The 24,841-nt window shown below is 37.2% G+C and overlaps 1 protein-coding gene and 1 long non-coding RNA gene across 4 annotated transcripts in view; one reads left to right on the plus strand and one right to left on the minus strand.

The window, feature by feature from the left end:
* The window catches only part of ROCK2 (Rho associated coiled-coil containing protein kinase 2), a 138,156-nt gene that overhangs the window by 87,484 nt on the left and 25,831 nt on the right, over nt 1-24,841 (minus strand). The window contains exon 1 of one of the 3 annotated variants that reach the window (XM_081596533.1): nt 6,679-7,003. The exons of the other annotated variants lie outside the window; for them this stretch is intronic. The gene's annotated coding sequence lies outside the window, so the exon portion shown is untranslated. Of the gene's footprint in view, nt 1-6,678; nt 7,004-24,841 lie in introns of those variants that run through there. 3 annotated transcript variants of the gene reach the window in all.
* LOC145547301 (uncharacterized) lies at nt 9,914-15,150 on the plus strand. Its single transcript, XR_014083708.1, has 2 exons — nt 9,914-13,600; nt 13,887-15,150. It is a non-coding gene; the product is annotated as an uncharacterized LOC145547301 (long non-coding RNA).

Genomic DNA, 24,841 nt, shown 5'->3' on the forward strand with positions numbered 1-24,841 from the left:
TGTAAACCAATTTTTAAAGTTTAAATGCTATTTCATTTGCCCATTAAGGGGTTTTTTTGGTAGCATTTATTTCTGAATAATACTAATAGTTTAATTTGCTAATAATTTACATCAGAAGATAATTGCAGGGGTAAATATATTTACATTTATACTTCTATATTTATAAACTTCTACACTTGAAACTTATTCTATTTAGTACTATTTTTAAGAAACAAATACTGAATCATTAAAAGATACCAGTATTTTCAGTATACGAAACTGATGCTGAGATCAAGTTGCTGGATTAGCTCAAGACTTGATTAAAACTCTATGTCTACGACCATCCTCATTAAGCAGTTTCATATAAACCTTAGGAGGTAATTTTTTTTTTATTTCAACACTGATTCTTAGAAAGTGATACTGAGAAATTGAGATAAAGAAACTTTAAAAAATAAAACATATTAAAGAAAAGCCTACAACCAAAACTTCAAAGCAATGAAGAAAATTAACACTATTTGTCTCTTTCCCTACTTTCAAATGCATAGAAATGACAGGAGAGATTTAAAAGTCATAGCCTCATTGAAAGGGGAAAAAAAAAAAAACACCATCACCACAAAATATTCAAGAATGAGAAAGAAAAATGCCAAGCAATGAGCAGAAGCTAAAGTTGCAAAGACCTACTGGATTTCAGTGCAGACAGCAGTAAGACCAAAGACTGAGAATTAAAAGAACCTAATGGACAAAATGTTTTCCCAAGATCGATTACTGGGAATCTGAAAATGCATAAGGAAGGTCAGACACAGCTTTCAAATAAATCTTAAGCTAAGCCCTCAGAGTTTGTCCACTTACCAGATCTCCCATATTTCTAATATCTTTGGCTAAAAATACGGGAATCAGCTCCAATACTGACTTGGGTTGTCTGCATGCAGAAAGTTAGCAACAGAGGAAGGCAGAGAGAAAAGTGATTTATCCTATTGTCTTTCTGAATAAACAGATACAAGTCAACATCCAATTTTTCTCATTACAATTATTATGGCAGAAAAAATATATAAATAAAACGACCTATTTTCCTAACTTTTCCTGAACACAAATAATAGAATGGGAAAGACTAGAGATCTCTTCAAGAAAATTAAGAGATACCAAGGGAACATTTCATGCAAAGACGGGCACAATAAAGGACCGAAACGGTAAAGACATAACAGAAGCAGAAGAGATTAAGAAGTGGCAAGAATACACAGAAGATCTGTACTAAAAAGGTCTTAATGACCCAGATAACCACAATGGTGTGGTCACTCACCTAGAGCCAGATATCCTGGAGTATGAAGTCAAGTGGGCCTTAGGAAGCATTACTACAAACAAAAATAGTGGAGGTGATGGAATTACAGCTGAGGTACTTAAAATCCTAAAAGATGATGCTGTTAAAGGGCTGCACTCGATATGTCAGTAAATTTGGAAAACTCAGCAGTGGCCATAGGACTAGAAAAGGTCACTTTTCATTTCAATCCCAAAGAAAAGCAATGCCAAAGAATGTTCAAACTACCGCACAATTGCACTCATCTCACATTCTAGCTAGGTAATGCTCAAAATCCCTTAAGCTAAACTTCAACAGTACGTGAACCGAGAACTTCTAGATGCACAAGCTGAAATTTAAAAAGGCAGAGAAACCAGAGATCAAATTGCCAACATCCGCTGGATCACAGAAAAAGCAAGGGAATTCCAGAGAAACATCTACTTCTTCACTGACTACACTAAAGCCTTTGACTGTGTGGATCACAATAAACTGTGGAAAATTCTTCAAGAGATGGGAATAGCAGACCACCATACCTGCCTCCTGAGAAACCTGTACGCAGGGCAAGAAGCAACAGTCAGAATCAGACATGGAACAATGGACTGGTTCCAAATTGGGAAAGGAGTATGATAAGGCTATATATTGACACCCTGCTTATTTAACTTTTATGCAGAGTACATCATGCAAAATGTCAGGCTGGATGAAAAACAAGCTGGAATCAAGATTGCTGGGAGAAATATCAATAACCTCAGATATGCAGATGACACCATCCTTATTGCAGAAAGCAAAGAGGAACTGAAGAGCCTCTTGATGAAAGGGAAAGAGGAGAGTGAAAAAGCTGGCTTAAAACTCAACATTCAAAAAACTAAGATCATGGCATCAGGTCCCATCACTTCATGGCAAATAGATAGGGAAACAATGGAAAGAGTGAGAGACTTTATTTTCTTGGGCTCGAAAATCACTGTGGACAGTGACTGCAGCCATGAAAATAAAAGATGCTTGCTCCTTAAAAGGAAGGCTATGACAAACCTAGACAGCATAATTAAAAAGCAGAGACATCACTTGGCTGACAAAGGTCTGTATAGTCAAAGCTGTGGTTTTTCCAGTAGTCACGTACAGATGTGAGAGCAGGATCGTAAAGAGGGCTGAGTGCCCCAAAACTGATGCTTTCAAACTGTGGTGCTGGAGAAGACTCTTGAGGGTCCCCTGGACAGCATGGAGATCAATCCTAAAGGAAATAAACCCTGAATATTCATTGGAAGGACTGATGAAGAAGCTGAAGCTCCAATACTTTGGCCACCTGATGCCAAGAGCTGACTCACTGGTAAAGACCCTGATGCTGGGAAAGACTGAGGGCAGGAGAAGGAGGCGACAGAGGATGAGATGGTTGGATGACATCACTGATGTTGGATGACATGAGCTTGAGCAAACTCCAGGAAATAATGAAGGACAGGGTTAGTCTGATGTGCTGCAGTCCATGGAGTCACAGAGTCAGGCACGACTGAGTGACTGGACAACAAGTAGGAATAAGAATCTCTTGTCAATCAATTTAGACACACTAGTTATCACTGGTTTAAAAGGAAAAAGAAAATTACTTAAAAATACTGAACATAAAATGTTCCTTAACTGGAACTCACAAATAGCCATAATTTCTCCTACACTCAGTAGGGGGCTTCCCTCATAGCTCAGTTGGTAAAGAATCTGCCTACAATGCAGGAGACCCAGGTTCGATTCCTGGGTCAGGAAGATCCCCTGGAGAAGGAAATGGCAACCCACTCCAGTATTCTTGCCTGGAGAATCCTATAGACAGAGGAGCCTGGCAGGCTACAGTCCATGGGATTGCAAGAGTCGGACATGACTTAGTGACTAAACCACACCACCACACTCAATGGGAGAAGTTAACGAAACAAACACATATCTGAACTTTATCCTGAGAACCATTTTCCGTGGCCAATACCTCTATCTACTTCTACCCCGAGACCCAGAACCATATATCCAAGGATCCACCAAATATCCAATAGACCTCAGAAATCTCCCAAGTTGAATAAATGTACTCAATGGAAATATATAAGATGATCCACTGAAGTGCAAGAAGAAAATATTACAATTTTGCACATTTAACCTTAAAATGTTTTTGTTTAACAAGGTGGTTTTCAGCAGCATCTCACTCTTGTTAGCTTTCACTGAATTGTGACATACTACAGCTTATATGTACCCAGATTTTTTTTTTAACTTACTAGTAGAAAGGTTACCAAGTAGATTAAAAACATTCCACTTTGGGGTGTAGACACATGCCAGTGTCAAACTGTACAATTTAATTATGTACAATTTATTGTATATCAATTACACCTCAATAAAACTTTTTTAAGTGACTATAATGGATATAATCACAGATTTAAGATAATACCAAAATGCAATTTGTACAAACTGGAAAAAAAAAATTGGCAGTGTTAATAACTCAACCTACTCCTTATATAAGCTCTTATTGCCCAAATTATGAGGCTAAAAACAATGCAAGCTAATCATATCACCACCCACAAAGTTAAAAATTATCTAAATGCTGTTTGAAATACAGTGCTACATCCATAATCATTAATGCTAAATAATACATACTGCTATGATCTGAATTTATGTAACATAAATTATTCTATATGCAAATGGAAAATAAGGAAATAATTCAAATATTAAGTAAAATAGGTGATTTTTTTCCATGTTGGTAATGTTTTTAAATGATAGGCAAGCTTTCTCAAATTAAAACAGAAAGTCTTAGCAATATAGGATGACATTAAGAAAAAAGCCAAAAATCAGGTAGAAATGCCTTACTGAAGTACAAATAAATAGTAGCTTCAAAAACCTTTACACTCATGACATTAAGCTATCTAGTAAGTTTACAAGTGCAGATGAAAAAGCTGAGAAGACATAAATCTCAAAGGAAAAAGCTCAAGCCTCAGGATTTAAGGCTGCAGATATTCAAATATCTGTGACTGTTGATTATTGCTATTTGAAACATTTTTGTTAACATTTTAATTAAAATTTGTATAGTTCTACACAGTCTGTTCCTACTCTATTATTCTCATAAGCCCTCTTAATTATGGTACAAGGTTTCTGCAGAACACAAAGCTTTTCAGGAATTCATATTTCATGTTAATGAGAAAACAAAGCCAAAGCCACCCCAATTTAAAACCTAAACAACAGGAACATGAAAAAAAAACTCTATAATTACTTGCATAATATTTACCTGTGTTCTACCCAGCACTTAGCCAATTTTCATTAAACTTAATGATAAATGTTTAAAAGTCTCCTGTATTTTAGTTTCAATTATTTTTTAAATTATTTTTATTTTTAACTTTTTCAGTTCAGTTCAGTCGCTCAGTCGTGTCTGACTCTTTGCGACCCCATGAATTGCAGCACGCCAGGCCGCCCTGTCAATCACCAACTCCCTGAGTCTACCCAAACCCATGTCCATCAAGTCGGTGATGCCATCCAGCCATCTCATGCTCTGTCATCCCCTTCTCCTGCCCTAATCCTTCCCAGCATTAGGGTCTTTTCCAATGAGTCAACTCTTCACATGAGGTGGCCAAAGTATTGGAGTTTCAGCTTCAACATCAGTCCTTCCAATGAACACCCAGGACTGAGCTCCTTTAGGATGGACTGGTTGGATCTCCTTGCAGTTCAAGGGACTCTCAAGAGTCTTCTCCAACACCACACTTCAAAAGCATCAATTCTGCGGTGCTCAGCTTTCTTCACCGTACAACTCTCACATCCATACATGACCACTGGAAAAACCATAGCCTTTGCTAGACGGACCTTTGTTGGCAAAGTAATGTCTCTGCTTTTAAATATGCTATCTAGGTTGGCCATAACCTTCCTTCCAAGGAGTAAGCGTCTTTTAATTTCAGGGCTGCAATCACCATCAGCAGTGATTTTGGAGCCCAAAAAAATACAGTCTGACACCGTTTCCACTGTTTCCCCATCTATTTGCCATGAAGTGATGGGACCAGATGCCATAATCTTAGTTTTCTGAACGTTGAGCTTTAAGCCAACTTTTTCACTCTCCTCTTTCACTTTCATCAAGAGGCTCTTTAGTTCTTCTTCACTTTCTACCATAAGGGTGGTGTCATCCGCATATCTGAGGTTATTGATGTTTCTCCCGGCAATCTTCTGATTCCAGCTTGTGTTTCTTCCAGCCCAGCGTTTCTCATGATGTACTCTGCATATAAGTTAAATAAGCAGGGTGACAATATACAGCCTTGACGGACTCCTTTTCCTATTTGGAACCAGTCTGTTGTTCCATGTCCAGTTCTAACTGTTGCTTCCTGACCTGCATACAAGTTTCTCAAGAGACAGGTCAGGTGGTCTGGTATTCCCATCTCTTTCAGAATTTTCCACAGTTTATTGTGATCCACTCAGTCAAAGGCTTTGGCATAGTCAATAAAGCAGAAATAGATGTTTTTCTGGAACTCTCTTGCTTTTTCAATGATCCAGCGGCTGTTGGCAATTTGATCTCTGGTTCCTCTGCCTTTTCTAAAACCAGCTTGAACATCTGGAAGTTCACGGTTCACCTATTGCTGAAGCCTGGCTTGGAGAATTTTGAGCATTACTTTACTAGTGTGTGAGATGAGTGCATTTGTGCGGTAGTTTGAGCATTCTTTGGCATTGCCTTTCTTTGGGACTGGAATGAAAACTGACCTTTTCCTGTCCTGTGGCCACTGCTGAGTTTTCCAGATTTGCTGGCATATTGAGTGCAGCACTTTCACAGCATCATCTTTTAGGATTTGAAATAGCTCAACTGGAATTCCATCACCTCCACTAGCTTTGTTCGTAGTGATGCTTCCTAAGGTCCACTTGACTTCACATTCCAGGATTTCTGGCTCTAGGTGAGTGATCACACCATCGTGATTATCTGGGTCATGAAGATTTTTTTGTACAGTTCTTCTGTGTATTCTTGCCACCTCTTCTTAATATCTTCTGCTTCTGTTAGGTCCATACCATTTCTGTCCTTTATTGAACCCATCTTTGCATGAAATGTTCCCTTAGTATCTCTAATTTTCTTGAAGAGATCTCTAGCCTTTCCCATTCTGTGTTTTCCTCTATTTCTTTGCAATGATCACTGCGGAAGGCTTTCTTATCTCTCCTTGCTATTCTTTGGAACTCTGCATTCAGATGCTTATATATTTCCTTTTCTCCTTTGCTTTTCACTTCTCTTCTTTTCACAGGTATTTGTAAGGCCTCCTCAGATTACCATTTTGCTTTTTCACATTTCTTTTCCATGGGGATGGTCTTGATCCCTGTCTCCTGTACAATGTCCCAAACCTCTGTCCATAGTTCATCAGGCACTCTATCAGGTCTAGTCCCTTAAATCTATTTTCACTTCCACTGTATAATCATAAGGGATTTGATTTAGGTCATACCTGAATGGTCTAGTGGTTTTCCCCACTTTCGTCAATTTAAGTCTGAATTTGGCAATAAGCAGTTCATGATATGAGCCACAGTCTGCTCCCAGTCTTGTTTTTGCTGACTGTATAGAGCTTCTCCATCTTTGGCTGCAAAGAATATAATCAATCTGATTTCGGTGTTGACCATCTGGTGATGTCCACGTGTAGAGTCTTCTCTTGTGCTGTTGGAAGAGGGTGTTTGCTATGACCATTGCGTTCTCTTGGCAAAACTCTATTAGCCTTTGTTCTGCTTCATTCTGTATTCCAAGGCCAAATTTGCCTGTTACGCCAGGTGTTTCCTGACTTCCTACTTTTGCATTCCAGTCCCCTATAATGAAAAGGACATCTTTTTCGGGTGTTAGTTCTAAAAGGTCTTTTACTAAAATAAAAAATAATTTTTGTTAGTTTGTTTCACATAATTTTTTTTTTTTTTTTAAATTCAGACACCACTGGGAAACACTGGAATTTTTTAATGGCTTAAATGTATGAAAATATGGTAAAAAAAAAAAAAAAAAAGAAAACCTAAAACCTATTTTCTTGAGAGCAAGTGAAAAAAGAAAAGAAAAACTTTCTCTCTGGAAGAAAATTCTTGCTATGGAAAGGAGTGTTTTTGAAAAGGGTATGTCTGGAATTGGTTCCATCCATACGTGAATTTTACAGATAATAAGATGCTTGGCCTATTAAAATTGTTTTCTTTCAACTTTCACATTCATGTTTTTAAAACTTGCAAACATAATTTTCTGACCCAGTTAAAGATGTGCAGCCATGTGTTTAAATATAGAAATAAATTATTTCTGATTTGTTTTCAACAACTAGCCTCCTATCAGAAAAAACAGAAATTTACTAACCAAATTCCAACAATCAAAGAGTAGTGTAACTGGTACGCAAAACCGGAAAATAAGTAAATAAGTATTGTGACTTAATAACTGCAGTCACAAATGCGTTGTGCTTCTTCCATTTGTATCCATGTATCTTTGTGAAATTTAAAATATCCTGTTATAGTCCTTAAAAACCCAGTAGCAAAATAAATTGAACTTCAAACCCAATCATCAATTCACTGTAGCAACATGAAGCCAAAATTTTTTAATGCAATTAAACACGTTTAACTTAGTGAGAAAAGTTTTTTCAGTGTCATAAAATTATCTCACAAATATGTTTATATATTTAGCTTTTACTTTTGAACTCATTTTATGTGTATTTTATAATGTACATAGTATCTTAAAACACATACACAAATTATAAAGAAAGAATACCTGAAGATATTTCAAAACTATTCTACTGAAGGAATACAAGATTAAAATTTGGAGATGGCAAATTCCTTAAATGTCAGGATTTTTTTATTATTCTTAAAGGTAAACATTTTAACATATCCAAAACAATTCATATTTTCTCACTCAAAAGTCATCTACTCTGTTTCTAATAAGCAGTGCCATTTATGTAAGTCTGGTTCAGAAATTCTCTTCTTGTTCCCTCACATCAGGTCATTCCCTCTGTACGGCTGATACTGCTAGTTCTAAGGTCTCATGGGTGCTCCCTTCTTCGTTCCATTCCCCACTGTGTTTTGCTCAGATTCTGATTTATTACCTACTAACTAGTTTCCTTGCCTTTAATCACCCACTGCTCCTGCCCATCTCCAATCTACTACTGAGCAGTCAATCCTTGTGAAATTTAAATCTGTATCTTTCATGCCCTCCTTAAAACTATTTGACCGCTTACAAATGCTTAGAAAAAAGTTTAAAACCTTTAACTAGCATTCAAAATTCTTTGCATTCTGGCCTCACCAGCCTTCTCCAATCTTATTTCCCATTATTCTACTACTTTTCATTCCTATTTGCTCTAGATTTGTAGTGTCCAATATAGAAGCCACTGGCTATGCGTGGCCATTGAGCACTTGAAATGTGTTAGCCTAAATTGAGATATACTGTAAATATAAAATACAAACTGGATTTCAAAGATTTAGTACCAAAAAGAGAATGTAAAGTACCTCATTAATAATTTTTAATATTGATTACATGCTAAAATTATATTTGAGTTATACTAGAATAAATATATTATTAACATTAATTTAATCTATTTTTTAAATATGGCTACCAGTAAAATTCGGGTTTCCCTTATAGCTCAGTTCAGAGAAGGCAATGGCACCCCACTCCAGTACTCTTGCCTGGAAAATCCCATGGACGGAGGAGCCTGGTAGGCTACAGTCCATGGGGTTGCTAAGAGTCGGACGACTGAGCGACTTCACTTTCACTTTTCCCTTTCATGCACTGGAGAAGGAAACGGCAACCCACTCCAGTATTCTTGCCTGGAGAATCCCAGGGACGGCGGAGCCTGGTGGGCTGCCGTCTATGGGGTCGCACAGAGTCGGACACGACTGAAGCGACTTAGCAGCAGTATAGCTCAGTTGGGAAAGAATCTGCCTGCAATGCAGGAGACCCGGGTTCAATTCCTGGCTTGGGAAGATCCCCTGGAGAAAGAAATGGCAACCCACTCCAGTATTCTTGCCTGGAGAATCTCATGGACAGAGGAGTCCAACGGGCTACAGTCCATGGGGTCGCAAGAATCGGATATGACTTAGTGACTAAACCACCACCGCCACCAGTAAAATTTAAATTTTATATTTGGTTCACATTATCTCTATTTGATAACATCGCCTAGACCAACAAAATTTTCACACTGATCTTTCTACCTTCAGAAGTTTGCTTGTATCAGTCTTTCACCACAGAACATTCAAAACTTACTAACCACTTGTCAACCACGTACCATGACTGAGTGCTAAGCATAAGAAAATGTTCTACATGATCATCTCTACTTGCCAAATCTTATCTCTGCTTCAAGACAGGTTCAAATGGTACTTATTTCCATGAAACCTTCTTCCTTGATATGCCAGGATAAAAATTTTCCATCTTCCGAACTTTAGCACATCACATGTTCTTCAATGAACACATCACTTTTTACTTAAAATATTTTCCTATACACTGCTTATCACATCTATTAGCTGTAAATTCTTTAAGTACAGCATTTGTCAAATTCATTTGACTCCTCTAATGTTTCTACCATAAAACTTCACAAAGATAGAATATGTTCTCAAACATTAAATCAGATATCAAACAAGACTAGTGATACAATTACCTAGTATTAGTTACACTTAATAAAGCAAGAAAGCAAGTATGTATGTTAGTATTATTTACACAGATATGCAGTTCAATCATTGAACTTTTTTTTTCTCTTTTATCATTATTATTTTTTTAAATTTATTTATTTTTTACTTTACAATATTGTATTGGTTTTGCCATACATTGACATGAATCCGCTATGGGTGTACATGTTTCCCCTTCCAGAACCACCTCCCTCCCCATCCCATCTCTCTTCTTTTACCTTCCTACTCTAGTTGAAACCTTATTTGTTCCCTTGATGACACTACCTACCATAACAACCTTCCCAAATAATAGAAGCCTGCAGATGGGATAAGTGTTGTCTCTGCTCCAAGCAGTCAATCTTAGACCACTCTTCCTCTTTCTGCAAACTCTGAGCTTTGAACCACATCATCAGCCACCCACCACCCCTTCTTGTGAGCATCCCTGCCCACTATCAGTAACCCTCAGTCTCTAAAGATTTTAGCTCCTTGCTGACTGTCAGACTCTCTAATTCTGTCAAAACTCCTGGTGATGTCATTATATTACTAGACATCCTAACACCTATTGATTCCTGTGGTCTCCTTAACCTAATCATTATCAGTAGCTGTAACATCTCATAATTTCAATTTTAAACATCCTACTCATTGACTATTAGCTTTTTTTTAATACTTCAACAACCTTTTGACTCAAGAGGGACCTTCAATCCAGATCCTATCATTTTCCACTGTCTTTCATCCTCCCTACTCTTACCCCCATCACTCTCACTTAGAACCTTCAAGGACTTCCATCTTATCAAGAGGAAAGCACAGATTCCCTGCTATAAGCTATGAGGCTCTTTATGATCATACTTCACTCACTTAATTGGTTAACTCTCAAGCCTCACCTCCTATTACTTGCATTCTTATTCATTCTACTCCAGCCACACTGGCCTTCTGAAGGTTTTGAAAATTACAACAGGGGCCCCACACAAGGAAGAAGTGGAAACAGAGTAGGGAGGTAGTTCAGTAGCTGACAGGGCCTTCACAAGAAGGTACACCTGAGCAACATTACAGTTCTGTGGAGGTGGTGAGCTGGCTACATACAAAAGAACGAGCAAATTAATAACTATATAGTAATAGGAATCAGCTCTTAATTTTGGGAGAAGAGGTGCAAATATGGGACGGGGGAAGAGTTAGAATGAAAACATGGTTTTGAGAGAACTGGAGGCATCAGTGTAAATTCATGATTTCAATATATAAAGACATATGAAAATAATATGTTGATGCTTGACCTACCCACTGCAAAGGTCTGAGTGCAGTAGCCATGAGCAATCTCAATAGCGATGAGCCCACCTACCACCTAGAGTCTTGAAACACTCTTCTCCACTAAAAAAAAAAATTAGGGCTCCTGAGAGAAATAGCTGATCCCAGGAGTAGAGCAGGAAAATTTTTAGATGAGCCTATAGAACCTTGTGCCAAAAGTAAAAAGACACACAGGTGATAAAACTGCATAGATCTATACCTATGCATTGTATTGATGCAAATATCCTGATTTTGTTAATGTACTACAGTTATCTAAGATATAAACATTTGAGGAAATTAGGTGAAGGGTACACAAGACCATTCTGTACTATTTTTGCAACTTCCTGTGAATATCTAATTACTTCAAGATAGAAGTTTTTTAAAAAAGTTAAGGGAATTCTCTGGCAATCCAACGGGTAGAATTCCATGCTTCCACTGCAGAGAGCTTGGGCTCTCTGGTCGGGAAACTAAGATCCCACGTGCCGTACAGCATGGCCAAAAAAAAGTGTAAATAGATATTAATTAATAGATATATCACTGTATAAGTCTAGATATTAATTAATTTTCTTTCTTACAGTAAAAAGCCAACTAATAAAAGTAGGAGGAATACATAGAAGACAGCTATGCCAACTACTATACTACCACCACCTCTAGAAGGACTACTTGAATCAGAATATCACTCTTCGGCAACCACTATGGTAAAAATTATTTTAGGTGAAAAACATCAGTGATGCTAAAACTAGTAGACTGAAGTGGGAATGAAACATGATTTTATGTTGTTTCAAAGTATCTCCCCACAAAATACTGATTAATTACACAGACTACAAACTTGATACACATCATCACTTATCTAGTGGTCAAAGTTAACACTACCTAATGGGATAAACTGTATGCCACGAAAAAGGATTCATCAAGAAAACAGCATCACTTCTGTGAAACTGCAGCCAAAATACATATCCTGGGTCAAGTCATCAGGAAACATTAGACAACCCAAATTGAAGGACAGTTTACAAAATGAGTAGCTTATAATCTCCAGTATGTGAACAGAATGAAAAGCAAGAGAGACTGAGGAACTGTTCCAAACTGAGGAGACTAGAGAGACATGAGAGCTGGATCCAATGCACGGGCCTGGATTAGATCCTCTTCTCAAGAACATTATCTGAGCAATTAACAAAACTTGAATGAGGTCTCTGAGCAAAGTGTATACAATTTGTTTTTTTAAACTTTGAGGTAGTTTGAAATTGTTTCCAAATAAAAGCTTATTTTTTTTAAATCACATCAAGGCATGTTCCTGACTCCTGGCTTTGGATCTGCTATTTCCTTATGTCTGGAATGCTCACATCCACGGATGCCCATGCCCAGCTCTCCTACTTCCATCAGGTCTTTACTTACAAGGCATCTTTGAAATTATCAACACCCTATATATTCATATGTTCCTCCTTGTTTTACCTTTTTCTCCTTACCATAAATCAGTATCTTACATACAATTATCTTAAGTGTAAACTGAGAGCAGGGAGTTTTCATTTATTTTGTTCACTGTTACATTCCAGGCCTAAACCAGGGCTTGACATGTAATATTAACAGTTGCAAATAAATACTTAGTCAATGACTGAATGTACACAAAGTCCTTGAAATACAAAAGACTTAATAAGATACAATTACAAAATAAGTTCACTTTCACAACCTTAGCAAAGGAATACTAAAACAGGCAAAAAGAACTCCACTGTTAATTTTGATAGTTCTGGGATATCCTTTCAAAAAATATGTCTACAGCATAAATGAATGAAATAATGTCCCTGCTCTAAGGAGCTTAGTGAGCAAACCTATTTCCATCAGAAAGCAAAGCTGTAATACTGCAGTGAGCTAATACGGCAAGAAATTATCTGCTAACAGCATGCATAATGTACAGTATAAATAATCCAAATGCTGACAGACAAGAATTAACTGTATCAGACGACTGGAAAATACAGCTACATAGAGAAATCAAGTTTTCTCTTGGGAGAAAGAGAGAAAGTGAACTCATAGTCAAAGAAAGTCAATGGTGGGAAGCAAGAGACATACATAAGAAAAGGTCTCTGATATTTTATTATCACATTTCCTTGAAAACTTATCAAGACTATAATTAAGCTAACCACAATGATCTCAATCAGTTCACAGTATTATAAAACATACTGAATCATTTGTATTTAAGAAAAAAATACAATCCAAAAATCTACAAAATGATTTTATGGTTTCTATATACAAAGTAGTCAAATCAGTAACATCTCATTTTATAAATGCTTTTACCTCCTATGCCAAGTAATATAGCTGACCTTCCTTTCTTGAATAATTGTCACCAAAATGACAGACAATATTATCTTAAAACAAACATATCTGAATCTAAGCCTATACTTTTAAAAACGAAACACATACAAAACTGTTTTAATCTCTCAGTCGTGTCCGACTCTTTGCGACCCCATGGATTGTAAACTACCAGGCTCCTCCGTCCATGGGATTTTCCAGACAAGAGTACTGGAGTGGGTTGCCATTTCCTTCTCCAGAGGATCTTCCCGACCCAGGGATCAAACCCGGGTCTCCCACATTGTAGGCAGACACTTTACCGTCTGAGCCACCAGGGAAGTCATACAAAACTGTATGCACATATAAAACAACATGTGCACATACCATAAATATGTATTCGTAAATATGGTTTGAGGAGAAGGCAATGGCACCCCACTCCAGTACTCTTGCCTGGAAAATCCCACAGACGGAGGAGCCTGGTAGGCTGCAGACCATGGGGTCGCTAAGAGTCGGAAACGACTGAGCGACTTCACTTTCCCTTTTCACTTTCATACATTGGAGAAGGAAATGGCAACCCACTCCAGTGTTCTTGCCTGGAGAATCTCAGGGACGGGGGAGCCTGGTGGGCTGCCGTCTATGGGGTCGCACAGAGTCGGACACAACTGAAGCAATTTAGCAGCAATCATTAATTGAGCTACATACATGACCCTCATTCACCTTATAAACAGTGGATGAAATCCAAATGTATAAATCCAATTCTAATTTCCAACAGAAACAGTATTACAAATTAGAGTTCTCTACCCAGAAACCTATTTCAATCTTTCTCCTCACCAACTGCCAAAAAATAATAACAATAAAATGTAAACACAAAAAAGTAGTTTAACATTCCTAAGTGTGAAACTAATCATTTAATACTAAAGCTGTGTTAATATTTTTTGAGGTATTCTATGAATGGGCTGAACTAGATAAAATAAAAGTCAAACTAAGATGGCTTAAAGATATTTTCCTGGTAAATTTCCCTGTAACAAGTATTGGTATGTTTTACTTCTTCTAATTTAGTCTCTGTGTGTGTGTGTGCTCAGTCCTATTACGGTAATGTGATCACAAAATCTGGGGATTTTTTTTTTTAAGGGATGTAGCATAACGACATTTGTGCTACTTTGTGTTTTCACTGACTGCAACCTTTAGGAAATATTAAATATAAGTTTGGCCATTACCATAAAGTCTTATTTACAATAAAAAAATTTTTAAGGTTAAAGTTGGATTCAGAATCAAAAGTCAAGCACATTTTAAGAAAGATTCCTGTACTTATTGTGCTCAGTCATATGGTTCATACTTCATAACTGCCAACATTACTGTAGTATATGCAACACTGAGAGAATTCTGAGCACGCACAAGTCACTGATTCCTAGATAAATTCTCAATTTAAAAGGCAAATAACCAGATTTGTATAAAGGTCATCATACTGTAAGCATGATTACTGTAAAATATTCCATTTTGTATTCTTAACAATACAAAACAATATTTTGTATCTTAACACATTCAACATTCTAACTTACTATAAATCCATGCTTTATGGCCAAATTGGTAAAAATATAAGTTCTACTGAAGCAAGAATTGTAGGTTGTATATAACAGAGAAAATGATCACAAGTTCTACTGACAATTACTTTAAGTTACACTATTCACGGGAAAAGACCTTGATGCTGGGAAAGATTGAGGGCAGGAGGAGAAGGGCACAACAGAGGATAAGATAGTTAGATGGTGTTACCAACTCAATGGACATAAGCTTAAGCAAACTCCGGGAGACAGTGGAGGACAGGGAAGCCTGGAATGCTGCAGTTCAAGGGGTTGCAAACAGTCAGACACAACTTAGTGACTGAACAACAAAAAAATTACTTAATTTTCTAGAATCTTGATCCATATAATTGATACACACTAAATCTCATCTACTCTTGTTTTTGGCATAAACACAGAAAGGAGGATTCTACCTCTATGAGGGAGATCTATATGTTGGAAGAGTCCAAATATACTCAGGACAATGAGTCTATTTTGTCCCATATCTGAACCTGTATCTTTAGTGTTAACCAACAATAAATTTAGATACCTATATATAATAACTTACTCCTTTCTCAACTGGCTCTGAAGAATAACTGTAACATATCAAAACCCTAAAATTCCAATATATGGTACACTGAACCAAGACTCTTTAAAGAAACATGTAATTTGTAGACAATGTAACAGGGAGATTTCTATCTCCATCAACTATAGACTTAACATTTTAAGCCAACCCTACCACTGAGACTAACAATGCAGAGAAGAGAAGGAGGCACAAGGAGTGGTGAGGCTAAATTTGAGTTACAAAGCTGTAACTCAAAAGTTGAAAACCTGAAGAGAGCTTCCAGCACTCTCATGGGATTGGAAACATAGAAATTAAAGTTTTAGACTCACAAAGAATAAAAAGTCCAACCTAGAAATAAATAAGGAAAAAAAATATCCTAGAAATAAATAAGGGAAAAAAAAAAAGCAGAAATAAAGCAACCCTCAAAAGACTGAAAATCTTCCTCAGTTCAATCACTAAATAGATTAAAGTGATCAGCCTCAATCCTAACTGACCAACAGGAAAAAACAAAATCTTCTCTGAATAAAGATAACATTACCTAATTATCTAAGCAGATGTTTATACACAATGTCCAGCAATCAGTCAAGCATTTGGGAGTTATACAAGAAGATAAATAAAACCTAGAAAAAATATTTTTTAAAATCAGATCCACAAACGATCCAGAAACTTAACACAAACTTCAAAATCACCATAGGAACAAAGTCCTACCAGTGAACTAGGCAACACTATATAATGACTTCTGAAAATGTCCTCAAAATATAATGAGAAAACTTTCATCAAAATGTAGGAAGGCTTATATGTAGAGATGAATGATCTGACTTTTCTAAACAACCTCTGCTAAAAATCCAAATCAATAATTACATTATTAAATGACATATATCTAAAATAATAAGAATCACACAGGTAGCTTTTCAGGTGACAATCTGATTATCAGCATTTCAGATGCTCAATAGAGGTTCTAATTCTGTGCTGTCCAATATGGTAGCCCCTAGCCACATGTGACCACTGAGCACTTGAAATAGGGCTAATGCAACTGAGGAAATTAACTTGTTTTAATTAATTTAATTAACTTAGTCACATGTGGCTAGTGGCTACTCTATTGGGCAGAGGCATATTTGGACACAATTGTAAGGCAGCTCTCTTAAAAATACAATTACCCTCAACTGTTAGCACTCAACCTCGAAAAGCTGGAAAAGTAAATAAGTACTTTATCACAAAAGAAGAGAGGAAAAAAAAAAAAAACAACTTACGCATATTCAATATCAGTGGTTGGTGAAAGCAGAGGGAATGAAATATACACAACATTTGTATATAAAATATTATCAATCTTAAACAATTTTCCTTATTAAATTTGCATCCACACTTCATCAACTACTAAAGAGAAAAATTATGCCAGATTCATAAAATAATAAAAGCAGCATTAAGAACTTCTACAGAATGGTGAACATGTGACCAGCTGGGAATGGCAAATTCTTCCATACTTTTTAATTTCCTGTACTCCAAAAAAGGAGACTCAACAAACGAAAAGGTTATACAAACAAGCACTTATTCTCAATAGTTCTGGCATCTGTCTCTTCCACCAGTGACTTTCTTTTCCAGGTATACAATCAGCCTTTATTTCACTTAAGAGATAACAAGTAAACCTAGTTCTATAATACTCAGGTTTTAAAAATATGTTTCATAATAGATTACAAAAGTTAAATGTAAGAAGTTAATGTTGTACATGATCATGTATTTTAAGTAATTCTTGGCACTCTTACACTCCTAGGATGTGATGTTTGTCCCGTGACTGCATTCATTTCATCACTGAACAGACTAGGCTAAAACAAGAGAATGAAAACCAAAAATGCATAAAAATTTCTCAAGCTAAGAGATTAAGAATAAATTAGAAGAGTTGATCTTAAATACACTAATTTAAGGCTGCTGCTGCTGCTTAGTCACTTCAGTTGTGTCCAGGAAAGCCCTAATTTAAGGCTGAAGTGAAGTGAAAGTCGCTCAGTCGTGTCTGACTCTTTGCGATCCCATGGACTATACAGTCCATGGAATTCTCCAGGCCAAAATACTGGAGTGGGTAGCCTTTCCCTTCTCCAGGGGATCTTCCCAACCCAGCGATCAAACCCAGGTCTCTCGCATTGCAGGTGGATTCTTTACCAGCTGAGCCATAAGGGAAGCCCAATTTAAGGCTAACCCTGCCTAAAACAAAATCTTTAACTGATAAAGAACAATAGAATAGTTAAAAAATTCAGGCAAAGGCTAGGTTGAAATCTTCAGAATAATCATCATCTATGACACAAGTCTTAAGGTTGAATTACCACTACTGGCTCAGTGGTAAAGAATCCACCTGCAATGCAGGAGATGTGAGTTCAATCCTTGGGTCAGGAAGATCCCCTGGAGAAGGAAATGGCAACTCACTCCAGTATTCTTGCCTGGGAAATCCCATGGACAGAGGACCCTGGCAGGCTAGAGTCCACGGTTTTGCAGAGTCGAAACAACAATAAGGATTTGAGATAGTTTTCATCTTTACAGATTCAGGAGAGTTTAATTTCCAATTCTTCATTAATAAACAAACAACAGTGATACCCCCAAAGTTAAGAGATTAATTTAACAGCCAGAAGTTGCCTCAAAAATAAAGATTTAAAACAAAGGTGCTAGAAAAATCATGGCTCACTGAAAAAAGTGTGATTTTGGAGCCAGACAGACTTGAAATGAAATATGAACTCTAAAACTACTACCAACATATCTAACTTCTCCAAACCTTAATAGCATAGATAAACAGATAATGAACACTGCAGTAATGCTATGAAAAAGACATGAAGGAAATGAAAGAAATGATGTCTGTAAAACGTAAGACACATACATAAAAGGAACCCTAACAAAGAGTAACTATTAATTTTTAAAAAACCAATCAAACTGCTCTTCCCTACACATTTCTAAGCAATTCAAAAGCAAGGAAATTTATTTCCTTGGCAATATTAAGGAAATGATGGGAAGTTTTAAGTATCTTATCAGTTAGAATTGGGCTCAGTTGCAAGTGATAGAAAACTCCCCTCAGTGCCATCTTTTCTGCCTCAAAGCAGTTCAGGGTCAATGATTATCAGGGACCGAGGTTTCTCTGCTTTGTTACCATCAACCTCAATACACGGCTTCCACATCATGATGGGGGATAGCAAGCACCAACGTGAGCCATTAAAAACAAATGACAAGAAAAGGATACATAAGCAGCTCCCTGTAAGGATTGATTCTTCCTTAATACAACTCACAAACCCCTTAGGCTCACATTGTGTAAGCCTCAACTTATGCAGCCAGTCATACACTGCAACCAAAACTGCTAAATGGATGTATTTTTTGAGATATATATATTTTAGGACATATGTATGTTAAAATATACATACGTGTATGTAGATATGTGTACACATATACAGTCTTTATTCCATTCAGTTCAAACCAAGTAAATCTCGGGGGGTTTTCCCAATACAGAAGCAGAATATAATGGATAATTTGGGCCAGTAAGAGTCTCTGCCATAATTTATCCACTTTTTTAATATTCTTTACTACCACACCAAGTTCCTTCAATAGCACTCTCTCAGGGTGCAGTTATAATTAACTGGATTAAATCTCATCTTAAATAATCAACATTTAAAGAAAAACAACAACATTAAACTTCTGATGAGATAATGAGGAAAACAACAGAAACAGTTCTGCCATGTGCCAGCACTGTGATACTCTTTACATAAACTATGACATATCATAAAATTTATATCATACAGGTCTTACCATAGTCTGATAATGGATTTTTATCTAACATTTAGGGGATTAAGTTAAGATATCTACAATCTTCACTTTTAGCCAAGATGGAGTAACAAGGAATGGATTTACCCACCTACCCTAACACTCACCTAAAGAACCAGGAAAAATAGTGAAATAAAAATTCTCAGGACACTGGATAAAAATGAAGGACAGTGATCCCTGAGAAGGAAGAAATCAAATGAGCCCTAAGATGGATGCAAAAGATGAAGAAAAAGTGGAAACAATGACATATCATTTTCTTGGGCTCTAGAATCACTGTGGACGGTGACTGCAGCCACGATATTAGACATGCGCTCCTTAGAAGAAAAGCTATGACAAACCTAGACAGCGTATCATAAAGTAGAAACATCACTTTGCTGACAATGTCCAAGATATAGTCAAAGCTATGGTTTTTTGAGTAGTCATGTATGGATGTGAAAGGTGGACCATAAAGAAGGCTGAGCGCCAAAGAACTGATGCTTTCAAATTGTGGTGCTGGAGAAAACTCTTGAGAGTCGCTTGGGCTGCAAGGAGATCAAACCAGTCAATCCTAAAGGAAATCAGTCCTGAATATTCACTGGAAGGACTGATGCGGAAGCTGAAGCTCCAACACTTTGGCCACCTGATACAAAGAGCTGATTCACTGGAAAAGACCCTGACGCAGGGAAAGATTGAGGGCAGGAAGAGAAGGGGCTGACAGAAGATGAGATAGTTGGATGGTATCACCAACTCAATGGACATGAGTTTGAGACAGGGAAGCCTGGCATGCTACAGTTCATGGGATCGTAAAGAGCTGGACACAGCTTCACGACTGAACAATAACAAGACAGTTACAGTTTACCACCTAAAGACAGTTACTGGTTGCCCAATTCTGGAGAAAGAACCAAAGCTGAGTTTAGCAGCCACCCTGGTTTGAGGAGATTAGAGCCAGGTGGATGTAAAATATTAAAAAGACATAAATCAAAAATCCAGAGGTAAAAAATACCATGTGTGAGATGAAATATACATTGAATAGGACTAACAGGAGATTTGAAATTGCAGAATAAATGACAAGGGAACCTGAAGACACAGCAACAGAAATTATCCAAAATGAGACTCAGAAGGGAAAAGAGATTAAAAAAAACAAAAAAAGACTATCGATAAGTTGTGGGTCAACATGAAGTAACCTTAATATACACTTAAATATACATCAGAGAAGGAAAAAGAAGAGATGGGGGGAAAATATGTGAAGAAATTCTTGAAAGGCTGGAAATTCTCTATATTTGATGAAAACCAAAAACTGTACAGGGTCAAGAAGCTCAGCCAAGACAAAAGCAAGAAACATAAAGAAAACTACAGGGACTTTCCTGGTGGCCTAGCAGTTAAGAATTTGTGTTTCCACTGAAGGAAGCGCAAGTTCAATCACTGGTCAAGGAGCTAAATCCCACATGCCTCCCAGTGCAGCCAAAAAAAAAAGAATACATTATGAACCTAATACATTATGAACACAGCAATAATGCAAGTCAGAAGACAGCAGAGCAGCATTTCTAAGTTACCAAAACAAAAAGCTATCAACCTAGGATACTACACACAGCAAAAATTAAGATGTCACTTAATAAAAATGAAAATATAATTTATCAAACTTCTTTTGGCAGTAAAAGCAGTATTTAAAGAGAAATTTATACCAGTAAATGCAAATTTTGGTCAAGAAAAGATATAAATTCAATAACTTAAGGTTCCTTAGGAAAACTAGAGAAAGAAGAACAATTTAAGCCTACAAGCAGAAGAAAATAAAAATTAGAGAAGACTCTCACATTCATTAGGATGGCTACTATCAAAAAACCACAAAACAATTAAATGTTGGCAGGATGTGGAGAAACTGGAACCCTTGTTCACTATTGGGAATGTAAAATGGTATGGCCACTATGGAAAACAGTATGGTGGTTTCTCAAAAAAATAAAAAATAGAATCATCATACTATATGATCCAGCAATTTCACTTCTGTGTATTACTGAAAAGAACTGAAAGCAGGGTCTCCAAGAGGTATTTGTACACCACTGTCTATAGCAGCATTATTCACCGTAACTGAGAAGTAGAAGCAACCCAAGTTTCCAACTATCGATACAAATGAATGGATAAACAAAATGCAGTGTATACACAATGCAGTATTATTCAGCCTTGAAAAAGAAGGAAGTTCCAGCATATGCTAAAGTATGAACAAACCTTGAGAGTATAATGCTAAGTGAAATAAAACAGTCACAAAAAAATTCAATTCTACTTATATTAGGTACCTACAGTAGTCAAATTTATAGAGACAGGAAAGTAGAAGGGTGGTTGCCAGAGGCTAAGGGGAGGAAATAGGGAATTATTTTTTAAAGAGTATAGAGTTTCAGTTTAGCAAGATGAAAAAAGTTATGGATCTTGGTTGCAAATCAATGTGAATGGCTTAACACTACTGAACTGTATATTTAGAAATGGTCAAAATGGGAGATTATATGCTATGCATTTTTTTTTACCACAATAATAAATAAACAAACCTGGTATTTGTTGAAGGCTGACATGTCTGTCACTATCTGCTTTTGATTACTTCATTTAAACTTACAATTTTATACAGGAAGTAGTATTATTACCCATTTTACTGAGAGGAAACTAAGTTTAAAGGTAACTCATAAGGCAACACAGCCAAGACAAGAAATAGACCCAAATAGGACTCCAGAGCCTGACTCCCTAAATACCGTATTATACTGCCTTTGTTAAACGCCTATCACATTTATGAAGGATGTGTTATCAAAAGAAACATTCATAATAAATATACAGGGGAGAGCTCCTGGCTAAAGGAGTTTGTGTGCTTTGACAACAAAGCAAGATACTTTTAAATTTAAGATTATATACACAATGGAACAATTCCATGTTTATATTCCAAACAATATTAAGTATTTCAATACATGTTGGCTGTTATGCAACAATGCCTCTAAAATACATATCATCAATATTTTTAGTCATTTACATAAAAGGGCACTCGTTTTGGTGGTCCTATAAATTTTTACACACATACACAAAGGTATGACTAGGTCTTTTGATTTGTTTAACCCAATGTCACTACTTTTTTTTTTAACAATTTTCAACAATCCTCTCTTCAAAATTTTAATTTCCTAATTAACTTACACAATATCAACTATCTTTATATGTGAAATAGTCTGTTATACATTGAGAATTAGACACTTTTACTCAAATATCCTAATACAATATAATGAAAATGATATAGGTCGGGGGGGAAAATCCCACTCAGAAAGGTTAAAATGTGTTTTCTTTTTTATTCAAAAATATCAGCTATGTTGGCTTTTTAAATTTCCTTACTGAAACACATTTTATTTTGGAAGAAAATGATTTTAGCCAAACTTCACAAGCCAAAGCTTTGTGCCCTGGCTAAGTGCTTATTTTTCATTCAGAAATATAATGTCATACTGCCATTCCAAAGGCCTACACACGTTACCCACTACCACTTAAGGAAGAGGAAGATTCTCCTCCCAGTCTATTGCAATCCTACAGTGTGAGATGCCCTGTAGCCCGACCAAAGAATCTGGAGCCACACTGCAGAATTCCAGCTCCTCTACTTAAAAGCAGTGTGGCCTCAGACAAGTTATTTAACCCTTCCTGCCTTGAGTGTCCTCAACACTAAGATCAAGAAAATCACATTATTTATTTCACAGAGCTGTGCTATGCTATGCTATGCTAAGTCGCTTCAGTCGTGTCCGACTTTGTGCGACCCCACAGACGGCAGCTCACCAGGCTCTGCCGTCCCTAGGATTCTCCAGGCAAGAATACTGGAGTGGGTTGCCATTTCTTTCTCCAGTGCATGAAAGGGAAAAGTGAAAGTGAAGTCGCTCAGTCGTGTCCGACTCTTAGCGACCCCATGGACTGTAGCCTACCAGGCTCCTCCGTCCATGGGATTTTCCAGGCAAGAGTACTGGAGTGGGGTGCCATTGCCTTCTCCTCACAGAGCTGTAGGGAGGACCAAATGAGTTAATACACATAAAAGTGCCACAGATCATGTATATGTTCAGTTCAGTTGCTCAGTTGTGTCCGACTCTTTGTGACCCCATGAACCGCAGCACGCCAGGCCTCCCTGTCCATCACCAACTCCCGGAGTTTACCCAAACCCATGTCCATCGAGTCGATGATGCCATCCAACCATCTCATCCTCTGTCATCCCCCTCTCCTCCTGCCCCCAATCCTTCCCAGCATTAGGGTCTTTTCCAATGAGTCAACTCTTTGCATGAAGTGGCCAAAGTACTGGAGTTTCAGCTTCAACATCAGTCCTTCCAATGAACACCCAGGACTGATCTCCTTTAGGATGGACTGGTTGGGTCTTCTTGCAGTCCAAGGGACTCTCAAAATATACAAGCAACTTCTGCAGCTCAATTCCAGAAAAATAAACGACCCAATCAAAAAATGGGCCAAAGAACTAAACAGACATTTCTCCAAAGAAGACATACAAATGGCTAACAAACACATGAAAAGATGCTCAACATCACTCATTATTAGAGAAATGCAAATCAAAACCACAATGAGGTATCATTTCACACCAGTTAGAATGGCTGCTATCCAAAAGTCTACAAGCAATAAATGCTGGAGAGGGTGTGGAGAAAAGGGAACCCTCTTACACTGTTGGTGGGAATGCAAACTAGTACAGCCACTATGGAGAACAGTGTGGAGATTCCTTAAAAAACTGGGAATAGAACTGCCATATGACCCAGCAATCCCACTGCTGGGCATACACACCGAAGAAACCAGAATTGAAAGAGACGCGTGTACCCCAATGTTCATCGCAGCACTGTTTACAATAAGCCAGGACATGGAAGCAACCTAGATGTCCATCAGCAGACGAATGGGTAAGGAAGCTGTGGTACATATACACAATGGAATATTACTCAGCGATTAAAAAAAATACATTTGAATCAGTTCTACTGAGATGGATGAAACTGGAGCCCATTATACAGAGTGAAGTAAGCCAGAAAGAAAAACAACAATACAGTATACTAATGCATATATATGGAATTTGAAAGATGGTAACGATAACCCTATATGCGAGACAGAATAAGAGACACAGATGCATAGAACAATTTTATGGACTCTGAGGGAGAAGGTGAGGGTGGGACGTTCTGGGAGAATAGCACTGAAACATGTATATTATCATATGTGAAACAGAACACCATTCCATGTTCGATGCATGAGACAAAGGCTCAGGGCTGGGGCAATGGGATGACGCAGAGGGATGGGATGGGGAGGGAGGTGGGAGGGGGGTCCAGGAAGGGGAACACATGTAAACCCATGGCTGATTCATGTCAATGTATGGCAAAAACTATTATAATATTGTAAAGTAATTAGCCCATGGCTGATTCATGTCAATGTATGGCAAAAACTATTACAATATTGTGAAGTAATTAGCCCCCAACTAAAATAAATAAATTTATTAAAAAAAAAAAAAAAAGAGTCTTCTCCAATACCACAGTTCAAAAGCATCAATTCTTCGGTGCTCTGCTTTCTTTATAGACCAAC

Source organism: Giraffa tippelskirchi, chromosome 4 (genome assembly GCF_054371585.1).
Source record: "Giraffa tippelskirchi isolate mGirTip1 chromosome 4, T2T-mGirTip1v1.2.pri, whole genome shotgun sequence".
NCBI lineage: Eukaryota > Metazoa > Chordata > Mammalia > Artiodactyla > Giraffidae > Giraffa > Giraffa tippelskirchi.